The sequence below is a fragment of the Tenrec ecaudatus genome, chromosome X (assembly GCF_050624435.1).
Source record: "Tenrec ecaudatus isolate mTenEca1 chromosome X, mTenEca1.hap1, whole genome shotgun sequence".
Taxonomy (NCBI): domain Eukaryota; kingdom Metazoa; phylum Chordata; class Mammalia; order Afrosoricida; family Tenrecidae; genus Tenrec; species Tenrec ecaudatus.
In genome coordinates this window covers 52298528-52311342 of record NC_134548.1, presented here as the reverse complement: position 1 = coordinate 52311342, position 12815 = coordinate 52298528, and the positions used below count along the sequence as shown (strand labels likewise).

The window sequence follows — 12815 nt, the reverse complement described above, 5'->3', positions numbered from 1 at the left end:
CCATTGTATCAGGCACATCAGTACATTTGTTGCCATCATCCCTTTCAAAACCTTTTCTTTCTCTTGAGCCCTTCATGTCAGCTCCTCTTTGTTTCCCTCTCACCTCCCCCCCCCACCTTTACACCCTAGTGAAACCTTGATGAATTATAAATTCTTCTTCTTCTATTTTTGTTTTGTGCTTAGAAGTTGCAGGTTTAAGTTCTAGAAACAGAGAACACATAACAAAAGCTTCCTAATGGGTGAATAACGAAATTATAAATGCTGGGATAAGTTGCCCCATTAACATGGTTATCGACATTTACTTAATACATACTTTATGGAAAATTAATTATAGGACATTAAGAGAAGCATGAAAATTTACAAATCACTCTGAGTCATGGACAATTGCATGTTTTATTGTCTAGACCAAATCAAGAGTGTATTATTTCTAGAGGCAGAACTGACCAGGCAAGAGAAATGGTCAGTCTGCGATCCTGGCGTCATCTGGTTGCGTTCCTTCACCTAAAGGCGTTTCTTCTGAAAGCCTGTCTGCACGCTTGTTCTCCCATTGCACTGCTCTGCCTCCATCTTCAGAATTAGGTTGCGGATTTCCTCTCTCTTTGCCCGTATTCTTAGAGGAGGAAACCAGTTTTTCAAATCCATAGGTAGTGCAAAATTGAGAACTGGATTCTCAAAAAAACTCTCGACATACTGCAGCAAATAGACACCGCAATCACTGAGGTTGCTTTGTTGGGGCACGTTTGGACTCAGGTCCATCATGACATCTGTGGAAAAACTCCTCTTGGTGCCTTTTTTAATTTCCCATTCCTCCTCTAGATATTCTCGAAGAATTTTCACAACATGTGAGCGGGAAGGGCCTTGTAGAGAGTCCAGAAGCAAGATGCAAGGTTGCTTACACACGGTGGGCTCGAAATGCCACTGTCCTCCCTCCGGGCTGCAAGGGCTCTCCTGCTCTTTGAAGGGTGACTCATGAGGACAGTTTGGCTTGATTTCACTCACTGCGTGTGCATGTTGTGACGGTCTTAAACAGTCCCCTTGTGGCCCATGCTCACTGTTATTCTTATCAACAACTTTCTCGCACACGGAATCTCCTTTCTTTGATGCTTCACTTTCACTTGCAGTCTGGCTCATTTTTTCCAAACTACCTTTTACATTGCATGTATGTTCCCCACACCGAGGGTCCCTTTCTTCCTGTGGGGGACCCTTTGAAGGAAATAAAGGCATGTGAGGCTTTATGTTTAGAATCCTCGAAATTACAGATTTGGCAGAGCAGGCTTGTGAAGAACTGGCCATTACGTTGGCTGGAGGAAAAGAAATACAATGGTCTACAACAGTTGAGCTTTTTTGGACGAGTGCATTTTTGTGGAAATGAGGATTATGCTCATATTGTGGTTTCTCAAAGCCAGGGAAACAAATAATAGCCAGAAACCAATGTGCATTTTCATTAAGGGGAACAAAAATAAAATCTTTTGCAAAAATATTTACATGCCGGGTCCAGGATTTTACTCTCAGATGTCGCTTTTTTTGTGTTGATAGATTGGTACATTCCTGGAAAGGCTGTCTTTTTATGTCAGTCAGGCATGGGTAGAAAAACGAACTGAAGATATGAATTCGGTTCGCTTCCTCTTTCTTCAGTTTCTCAAGCACCAAATATTTCAGATAAAAGTCAATAATAATATCATTTAGAAATACCCCTTCCTTTAGACAGTGTAGGTCCACATTGGTAACACAGATTCCTCCTCTAGCTGGAGGTGGTGGGTACACTATTAGTTTTTCTACAGGACCAGTAAAGGCGGCTTGGCTCTGTCCAGTTGCCTTGTCATCACCAACCAACTGGAGTTTCTGTTTGCTTTGAAGTAGTATTTTAGAGTTAAAGGACATAGTTTTCATTATGTTTAATTTTTGTATCACACTTCCTTTGATGCTTTCGGCATAGGTTTTTCTACAGGCAACAATTCTGGTATTGGCTTCTTCAAAGGAAATTTTTGAAAAAAAATTGGAAATCTTATTCTTTCTACCTATGTCAATAAGGATTTTTTCAAATCGTGTATTTGTTTCAAGATCAAGGTCAGTGTCAAAACTTAAGATGATATATCGTTCTAGATTCGGTATCTTATTTATTTCTTTACACTCAGTCCAAACTTTCTCTTTCTTGTGCATTTGCAGCTGCATGCTTAACTTTCCATAAACTGCTGGTGTGGTCTGGAGAAACACGACTGGGGGGTTTCGGACTTGACACCAGTCACATTTCATTACATCAGAGGTGTCTAAGGTAATTGCTACCTGACCACCTTCCGGTTCTTCTAGCTTTATCTTGATAAAATCCAAAGCAAAAGTGACTGGCTCTAGTAACACCCGGAGAAGTATTCCTACTCGTACACATCGACACTTTAAAATGACCCTGTCACAGGAACTCTGGCAGCTTATGGACAAAGGATGTACTATGGTTTCTTCAGAAACAATTTTACGCCGTTTTGGAGGCTTGTTGAGACCAAAACTGCCCAAAGGGTCTCTCATGCTAGCTTTCATTGCCAACGGAGCGTTATTTAACTCGGCTTGGGCCAGAATGCCTCCTCTATGTGTGTTTTCGTTGCAGGCTGCTTCCAGACCCCCGGTGGGGGGCGCTCGGGAGCAACATGCTGAAGCAGCCTGTTGAGGAGCTACGCTCTCTCTTCTGTTGGCTCTGTCACTGTCCTCATCATCACTGAACAAATCGATTGGATCATGTGGATGTGAAAGGCTGGGTTTCCTTTCCTTCCTCTTTGCCATTTTGGCTCCTTTCGCATTGGCTAGAATGACGTTCGCACTAGTCTGCACGTATGTCTGTCTACTATCATCACAGTTCACAGTCATATCAGTGGGGGGCTTACCCTGGCTGAGGCCATAACTCTTCTTGGTTGTTCTTGTATTTTGTGACTTCGGGCCTGCAGGATTCTGAGGAACCGACATCCCGGATAACGGTCCAGGCGATTCACTCGGACCTGTGGCTTGTGTACAGTTCTTGTGAAAGTCCTTGGACAGATTCATACCGCCACTTCGGCAGACGCTGTGATCGTCCTTTCTCTTCCAGAGCTTGGACGACCTTCAAGCTGCTCACGGACGGACATTGACGGGAAACTCCTGGAAAGACCAGCAGGATTCTTCTGACGTGGTCGTGGCACGAGGGGTAGCATTGTTGACATCAGAGCACCTTGGCAATACTTTGGGGCCAACGGAAAGGCCTTAAAGGAGCAGTGTCAACTTTCTGGCCACCAGGTGGGTATCCGTTCCTTTATGTTCGGGCTGGTGCTTGCACTAATGACATCCGTGTGCTAGCATGTTGCAAACGTCTACCATGAACTACAGTTGCCGAACATAATGGTGCATTTTGTGTCTTCTCACTCAAGTCTTATGGTCGCTTAACATGTTAACTCCAAATGGATTCCCTTTCAAAGTTTTGTTTCATCTTACATAGGTTGTCAAGAACAATTTCAGATCGGCAATTCACCTTTGTTCCTTTTGAGGTCTCAGAATCCTCATCTTCATCTACACTTAGCAGATCTGCCCCATCTTTATCTGAATCTCTTTCATTTGCTTCCCCACGACCAAAGCTCCAATTATTTTATTTTTAATAGTTTTATTAGGGGCTCATACAACCCTTAACAAAATCCAAACATACATCAATTGTGTAAAGAACATTCATTGCCCTCATCATTTTCAAAATTTTTGCTCTCCCCCAAGCCCCTGGCATCAGCCCCTCATTTTTCCCCTCCTCCTCATAATCTCCTACTTCATGAACCCTTGATAATTTATAAATTATTATTTTGTCATATCTTGCTTGTCTGATGTCTCCCCTCGCCCACTCTTCTGTTTTCCATCCCCTAGGGATGAGGTCACATATAAATCATTTTAATCGGTTCCCCCTTTCCAATCCACCTCACTCCACTTTCCACGTATAGTCACTCACACCACTGGTCCTGAAGGGATCATCCACCCTGGATTCCCTGTGTTTCCAGTTCCTATCTGTACCAGTGTATATCCTCTGGTCTAGCCATATTTGCAAGGTAGAATTGGGATCATGATAGTGGGGGAGGAGGACACATTTAGGAACTAGAGGAAAGTTGTATATTTCATTATTGCTATGTCGGACCCTGACTAGCTCATCTCATCCGCAAGACCATCCTTATGTAAGCGGATGTCCAGTGTCCTGCAAATTGGTTTTGGGTCTCCACTCCGCACTGCCAACCTCATTCACGTGGATATCTTTTTTGGTTCTGATGATGCCTGATACCTGATCCCTTCGTCACCTTATGATCACACAGGATGGTGTGCTTCTTCCAGGTTAGCTTTGTTGTTTCAGAGCTAGATGGCCATGTGTTTACCTTCAAGCATTTAAGGCCCCAGATGCTATATCTTTTGATATCTGGGAAGCATCAGCTTTTTTTTTTTTTTTGCCACATTTGCTTATGTGCCCATTTGTCTTCAGTGATTGTATCAGGGAGGTGAGCACAGAATGTTATGATTTTTTTGTTCGTTGATGCCTGATAACTGATCCCTTCGTCCCCTCATAATCACAGGCTAGTGTGCTTCTTCTAGGTGAACTTTGTTGATTTTGATCTACATGGCCACTTGTTTACCTTCAAAAAATTTAAGACCCCAGACCCTGTATTTTTTTGGTAGCGGGGCACCGTCAGCTTTCTTCACCACACTACTTATTCACCCGCTTTGTCTTCAGCAGTTGTGTCGGGAAGGTGAGCATCATAGAATGCCAATTTAATAAAAGAAAGTACTCTTGCATTGAGGGAGTACTTCACTGGAGGCCCAGTGACACTCTGCTACTTTAATACTAAACCTATAAATATATGCACATCGATCTATTTCTTCATCCTCATATATAAATATATTTGCATATGTACATGCCTTTATTTAGACCTCTATAAATGCCCTTAGCCTCCTAGCTCTTTCCTCTATTTCTTTAGATTTTCCTCTTATCCCACTATCCTGCTCAGTCTTCATTTGGGGTTCAGTAATTCCTCTTGGTTACTTTACCCTTCATCATGCCCTGCCAGGTCTCCTACACCCACCTCACAACCTATTTGGGTCACTTGTAGTTCTTTGTCCCTGGGTTTGTTAAAACCACTACCTTTGCCCCACCTTCCCCTCTCCCAAGACCCTGTGGAACTCTCAGTCCCGTTGTTTTCTCCTCCAGATTGTTCATCCAGCCTATCTTATTTAGACAGAACTGCGGAGATAATAACTTGCACAAAAACAAGACAGAGCAAAACCAAGCAAAAATATACAACGAAATCATAACAACAATAAACCGATGGAAAAAACACAACACAACAAAAGAAAGCTTGTATTCCTTGTTGGCCTTTAGGAGTGTTTTCCAGTCCAGTGTGTTGGGGCATCACACCCTGGCCCAAAGTCCACCTTTAGCATTCCCTGTAGACCTTGCCGCTCTGTTCCTTGCTGTTCTGTTGCACCACTTTACTGTTTTGCCTAGGTGTGGCGGGATCATCTAGGGCGCAATTCCCTCACTGTGTCTCCGGTGTTGTCCCCTGTAGGGCTATGGGTCAGTGAGGGACACCATATCTCACAGTGGGGCCGACCATGTGGGCTGGCTTCTCTAATTGGGGACACTGTCCTCAAGGCCTAGTGGGTCAGGATGTACTCCACTCTCTCCTCCTCCCATTTCATCGGATCCCATGTGCTCCAATCAGATATCTCCAACTCCTGGAGCTGCAGATTCAATGAGGTCCTTTGAAATAAATTCTTCTGGGTGGGGGGAGGGATAGGTATCCACATAGTATTTGGGATTAGGGCCTGCCCCTCACACCTCTTCACTGGTTCCCTCCTTCACCCTGGCATGTTGCATTGACCTCTTGGAGCACTGAGTTGAAGTATTGTGATCTTTAATTGTGTTGAACCCTGTCTAAAACACGCCTGGTCCATATTTCCCTGTGGAGATATAAGCAACACCTTTCCCTTGGGTGGGTTAGTGCCCTGTGCCCCTGATACCCATTTCTTTTTTATTATTAGTATTTTTTCCTTTTCCCACCTCGTTTTTAGTTGTCTACCATATGTATCCCTGTATTTGGTCTGGTCTGTGCCATACTACCTGGTCCTTGGCCCAGGAAAGTTTTAATACAGCAGCTTTTCCACTATGGCCCTTTTGCATTTTTTTTAAAGCTTACCTCAGCGGACTCATGTAGTACTTGTCCTTTTGTCCTTGGCTTACTTCGCTTAGCATGATTTCCTCCAGTTCTTTCCATGTAGCGATTTGCTTCATATGTTTCATCACTGCTTCTTAGCGATGAATAGTACTCCATTGTAGGTATGTACCACAGCTTTCGAATTCACTCGTCAGTTGATAGAAATTTGGGTTGTTCCCAATTCCTTGTGATTGTGAACTGTGCCGCAATGAACATTGGAGCACAGGTGTCTGGCCTTGGGTTCTTTCTTACCTCTTCTGGGTATATCCCCAGTAAGGGGGTTTCTGGGTCATATGGTAACTCAATTTCCATCTGTCTTAGATATCACCAGATTGATTTCCATATGGCTGTACATACTTACAGGTCCACCAGCAGTGGATGAGTGTTCTTGTCTCCCCACTGCCCCTCCAAAACTTGTTTCTTTCTATTTATTTGAATTGGGTTATCTTTGAGGGTGTTAGATGGTACCTCATTGTTGTTTTAATTTGCATTTCTCTTATGGCTAAAGATCGGGAACATTTTCTCATATGTTTTTGGGCCATGCAGATGTCTGCCCCTGTGCAGCTACCAGAGTATTGTGGATTTTACTAATAAGGCCTTTGTGTGATGTGTCATTGCTAAAGATGTTTTCCTAGTCCGTGGACGCTGTTATTGCTCTCCTGGTGAATTCTTTCCATGTACACAGGTGTTTTATCTTCATTATATCCCATTTGTCCATATGTTTCTCTTCTGTGTTTGTGTCCTTTCCTATTTGTGATAGCCTGCGTATTCCCTGTGCCAAAGTTCTCGAGTTCATCCCAGTTCCTTCATTGATGGCCCTAATAGTTTCAGGTTTAACTTCAAGGTCTGTGATCCTCTTAGAGTTTCTTCTTGAGCATGGAGTGAGATAAGGTTCTTGCTTCATTTTTCTGCAGCTAAATATACATATTTTTCCAGCAGCACTTGTTAAAAAGGGCATCTGCTTCCCTTTGGATAATGTTGGGGCCCTTATCAAAGATCAGTTGTCTCTATGCTGATGATTTTTTTCTGGCTTTTCAGTTCTTTTCTATTGGTCTGAGTATCTGCCATTGTACCAACACCATGCGGTTTTGACCACTGTGGTTGTATAGTGTGTGCTAAATCCAGGTAAAGCAAGCCCTCCTACTGTATCCTTCTTCTTGAGGAGTTCTCTGCTAATTCTGGGCTTCTTCCCTCTCCATATGAAGTTGGAAATCAGCTTTTGCATTTCTTTGAAGGAAGATGAGGGTAGTTGTATCGAGATTGCATTAAACTTATAGGGTGCCTTAGGCAGAACTGACATCTTGACTATATTGAGCCTTCCAATCTGTGAGCCTGGGATATTCTTCCATTTGTTCAGGTCGCTCTTGTTTTCTTGTAATAGCGTTCTGTAGTTTTCCGCATATTGATCTTTTGTTCTTTTAGGCAGGTATATCACTAGGTATTTCAATTTGTGTTTGGCTATTGTGAAGGGTACCACCTTTTTGATCTCCTCTTCTGTGGTCTTATCCTATGTGTGTAACAGTACAATGGACTTCTGTTTGTTGATCTTGTATCCTGCTCCTCCGTCAAAGTCCTTACTGCTTCCAGTACTCCCCTTGTGGAACTTTTGGGATTTTTCCATATATAAAATCATATCATCTGCAAATAATGATATTTTCACCTCTTCCTTCCACAGAGGAAAACATTTGATATCTTTTCTTTGTCTTATGCTGTTAGCTAATACCTCCAGCATGATAGTAATTAAGAGTGGGGACAAGGGGAATCTTTGTCTGGTCTCCTTTTTCAGTGGGATTGTGTTAGTGTTTTCTCCATTGACTACCACGTTGGCTGTTGGTTTTTCATATATAGTTTGTATTGTCTTGAGGAATTTTCCTTCCATTCCAAGCCTCTCAAATGTCTTAAACAGGAATTGGTGTTATATGTTGTTGAATGCTTTTTCTGAGTCTATCCGTATCGTCATGTGGATTTATAGTTTTTCAAACTACAATTATTTTTAAAACAACCATCTCTCTTAGACTCTGAGCTCGCCAAAGCTATTCCGGCTCAAGGTCTGATCCACCGCCACCTTCTCGGCTTCCCTACTCCTAGCCCAGCATAATTATTATTTTTTTGTATCTTACACCCACTGCTGTCTCCTTTAACCCCCACATTTCTGTTGTTCATCAAGGCTGGTGGTTTTTGGTGCTCATCAGTTAATTCTGAAATTTTGGGGGTAATATTTACACTTTTAATGTTTACATTTAGGAACTTTCATTTGAAATCTACTTTTTTTTGCCAATGGCTTGGAATGGGGCTCTATTTATTTGTCCTTGAAGAGATAATCAAATGTCCTCATACTGCTGATTAAATAGTTTAACATATCCTCAATGACCTATAAGGCTCTCTAGTTATCCTTTCTCACAGATTTGGCTCTATTCTAGTGCATTTGTTTTTCTACTCATGTGCTCATGCCATTTTTTTATTGTACACAGATATTTCCACACAACCTTTCATCCCCAGCATTGGCCTAATAGGTGTCTGTCTTTATAGTTATAACTTTTCTAGATATTTCATATACATAGTACCATGAAATACAGATTATTTCGTGTGTGCCTTCTGTTAGCATATTTTATTTTAATCCACCTTTCATATATAACAACTTATTCCCTATATTCTAAGTATTACACTATTGTGTATGTATGTATGTATAAACACACACACACACTCACACACACACATACATGCAGCATTTTGTTTATCTACTCCCTAACTGAGGTACAGTTTGGTTGTTTACAGTCTTTGCTTATTATGAACAATGCTGCTATGAGCGTTTGCATATAGGTTTCGAGGTGAACAAATGATTCATCGCTCTGGCATAAATACTGAGGAGTGGAATTGCAGGACCAGGGGTGAGAGGGGAGATGCTAGGAGAGGGGAGGGCGGGTGGGTTGGAAAGGGGGAACTGATTACAAGGGTCCACGTGTGACCTCCTCACTGGGAGAGGGACGGCAGAGAAGGGGGGGGGGGAGGGAGACTCCGTATAGGGCAAGATATGACAAAATAAAAATATATAATTTACCAAGGACTCATGAGGGAGGGGGGAGTGGGGAGGGAGGGAAAAAAAGAGGACCTGATGCAGAGGGCTTAAGTGGCGAGCGAATGCTTTGAAAATGATTGGGGCAGGGAATGTATGGATGTGCTTTATACAATTGATGTATGTATATGTATGGATTGTGATAAGAAGTGTATGAGCCCCTAATAAAATGTAAAAAAAAAAGAAATCATAAAAGTGTTTTCAAAGGCAGATACGCTCTTCTGCATACCCACCAATCATGTCTGAGAGCTTGAATTTCTCTACATCCTCACCAATATTTTTTGTTTTCTATCACTGTGATCATTGCTGATTTAGTTGCATGTGAATTTTTATCACTTTGCGATTATACTTTGCCAATTATGCATGTTAAATATGTTGTCACATGTGTATTAGATTGAGATATCTACACATAATGTTTTGTAGAATGTCTGTTCTTTTCCTCATTTAAAAAAATGCGTAGTGTAATTTATCATTTAAAAAATGTTTCATGGAGTATGATTTTGTTTCATAGATAAAATATCTCCTGAAGTCATGATTACAAATATTTTCTCATATTTCCTTCAAGACGTGTTGTAGCTTTTGCTCCAAGCTTTAGGTATATGATAAGTTTTTTAGTTAATTTTTGTGTATTTTGTAAAATAGAAGTTTAAGTTTTATGTTGTAAATGGCATTGTGTTAGGCAGGGTTCTCTAGAGAAAGAAGACCAAGACATGCATGATTTTAGATAGACAGAAAGATAGATTGGGAGATACAACATAAGAAATGAACAGCTAATTAGTACACAGAGCAGTACAAAGGGCAGAGTGCAACTCACTCCTGTGAGACAGTCCATACAATGGCAGTACTTCAACTCATGAGGTCTGCTGGGTGCAAGTCAAGGAAGCAGACAGCAGAATCTTCTGTAGAACAATTCAGGCAATACAGCTACAGGTAGCAAACAGCAGGGCAGGTCACCAACAGATGACAGGGTCCCACCTTCCAGAGTTCAAGTGATGTATACATGAGCAGTATGGTCAAGCAGGCCTTGAAGAAACCTAAAACTACAGCGACACAGTCCATGTGTTGGGTTTCCCACAGGTAGTATAGCTCACACGCTGAGGCAACGAACTAGCTAAGGCAGCCACACACTGGTCCAATCACCAAAGAGCAAGAGACAAGAAAGGCAAGGTTCTTGGAGCCATTTATTTCTCGCCCTTCTATTAAACTGCCCTTGAAATAACCCCATGTGTTCACTGGTTGGCACAATAAACCTATCTATCACAGGCATATATCCAAAAAATTGTTGAAGGCTATTCCTTTCCCATTAGATTACTTGGGACCTTGGTTTAAAATCAATTGATCATAAATACATAGGTATCTTTTCTTTTAAAATTATTTCTTTGGATATTTCCCACCACAGATCTTATGTCTATCCTCATGTTAATACTGCGATGTCATGATTACTGTGGACTTTAAAAGTTTTAAAAGCAGGTAATTAAGTCTTTTGACTTTAATCTTTGATTTCAACTTGTTAGTAATTCCATATTCTTTACATTTATATTGACATTCTATGGTAATTTTCTATTTACTTTTAAAATAATATTTCATTGTGTACTGGTGAAAATTTACACATGTTCATTTCCCCCTTGACAATTTCCAAACATATTGAAAAATGACATTACTGATGTTTTTCATATTGTTTCAATATTCCTATTAATTATGTTACCATTTTTCCATTTCCAGTACTCTTGTTTGCCTTTCCTTTCTTCTTTTCTCTACACTGTTTTGGATTAAATGTTCACCTTTTGACTCATGTAGGTGCTTTTTTTACAATAGTATTCATCTAACAGGATCTATTTGGGGGTCACGTTATCTCATGATGACAGCCCAGAGAGTCCTCTGGCCTCAGGGGTCCCCAGTAGTCTGGGAATATTTAAGAATTTTTTGTTTGTTCTATATTTTTCTACCATACTAATCAGAGATGTTTATTGTGTGCCCCTGTGTCCATCAGATAGCTCAAGGTGGTACCTGGGCACCATTTAGCTCTTCTGTTCTCAGAGTAGTTGAGGTCTTAGACCATGTAGTCTATCAGCCTTGTAAACTTGTTTCTCATCTGAGGTTGATTACTTTCTTACTATTTTTCTCCTACCCAGGAGAGATCCATAGTTGTATCTTAGATGACCTCTTGCAGGCTTTTAAGACCCCGAAGCCCTACTCATCTCATCGGGCTTCAGAACATGAACTTTGTGAGCTATATGAGAGGGCTTCAAAAAGTTTGTGGGAAAACGAAGCTAAAAGATACATGATCGCTGAAGACTAAAAAAGGACATATCTGCTGTTAGGTAAGTAGGTCCTGGGATATGGAACCCTGATAAAAAGGGGGGATTGGACAGCTGGATTATAATTTGTCCTTCTCAGTATTGAACAGAGCAATATTCTGTACTCTGTGTCAGGATCTCTGTTAGACTTGGGACTATTTGCATGCTCCCTCTTCTCTCTCTCTCACTCCCTCTCATTTATCTCTACAAGATAGGCTCCGAGACAATCCCATGGAGACAACAACAAGGCACCAAAGTTTGTGGGGTAGGCATGCTAAGGGAGAAGGCAAGGGAGGTGAGTGGTGAGCCTGTAATGATGGGGACAGGGGAATACTATGGGTTCTAATTTGATGGCGAGGAAGGTGTAGCATTTGTGGTGGTGTCTGATCAATCTAATTGTATCTGAGAGGAATTACTGAGAAGGGAATGATGGGTAAACGTGAGAGTGAGGTAGGTGGAAAAAAAAGAACAAACAAATACACATAGATATGGACATATGTAAATATCTAAATATTGCTGTATTTGTTTACGTGTGTATATATGCAAATGCAACAAGGAAGCAGATGGACTTTGGGCCTGCACTTAAATATTTTTGGTATAAGAATAGTTTGTTCTATTAATGTCTTATTGTATGATATTCACCATCCTGAGATGATCACAGAATACAAAATGGGTGCATATGCAAATGTGGTAAAGAAAGTTGATGCACATTAGAGAAATAAAGCCACAGAAACTCATATGTATAAGAGAGAGTTTTATATAAAGGGTAAGTGCACAGCAAGAAAACATTACAACCCAGAGCTGCCCAAGCCCACAAGTCCAACATTAGCTCATATGTCCGACACCAATCCACAAAGTCCTCCTCCATCTCACAAAACAGACGCAATGACACATAGTGCAGGAGAAAAGCCTAATCAGTGAACATGTAAGCATCTCATCACTGACAGGGGTCTCCACACGGCTGCTCCAGCACCCAGTGCTGCATCAGGGTAGGTCTATGTGGCTTCTTCTCAGGGATGTCTTACAGGAAGTGAGCCTTGCCACCTGAAGCAGCGAACCAGCTAAGGCAGCTGCACCCTGGTCTGACCACAGAAAGCAAGAGACCTGAGAACTAGAAAGGCGAGGCTCACTGCGCCATTTATCTCTCCACGCTTCAACAACACCACATGTGTTTATCGACCAGGTAAGCACAATCAACGAACTATCTCACTGGCTATTAAAAGATATAGCATCTCTGGTCTTAAAGGCTTC

At 41.5% G+C, this 12815-nt stretch overlaps 1 pseudogene; it reads right to left on the bottom strand.

The window, feature by feature from the left end:
- Nucleotides 1–460: 460 nt before the first annotated feature.
- Nucleotides 461–6487, bottom strand: LOC142433368 (sentrin-specific protease 6 pseudogene; annotated as a pseudogene).
- Between the last annotated feature and the right edge of the window lie 6328 nt (nt 6488–12815).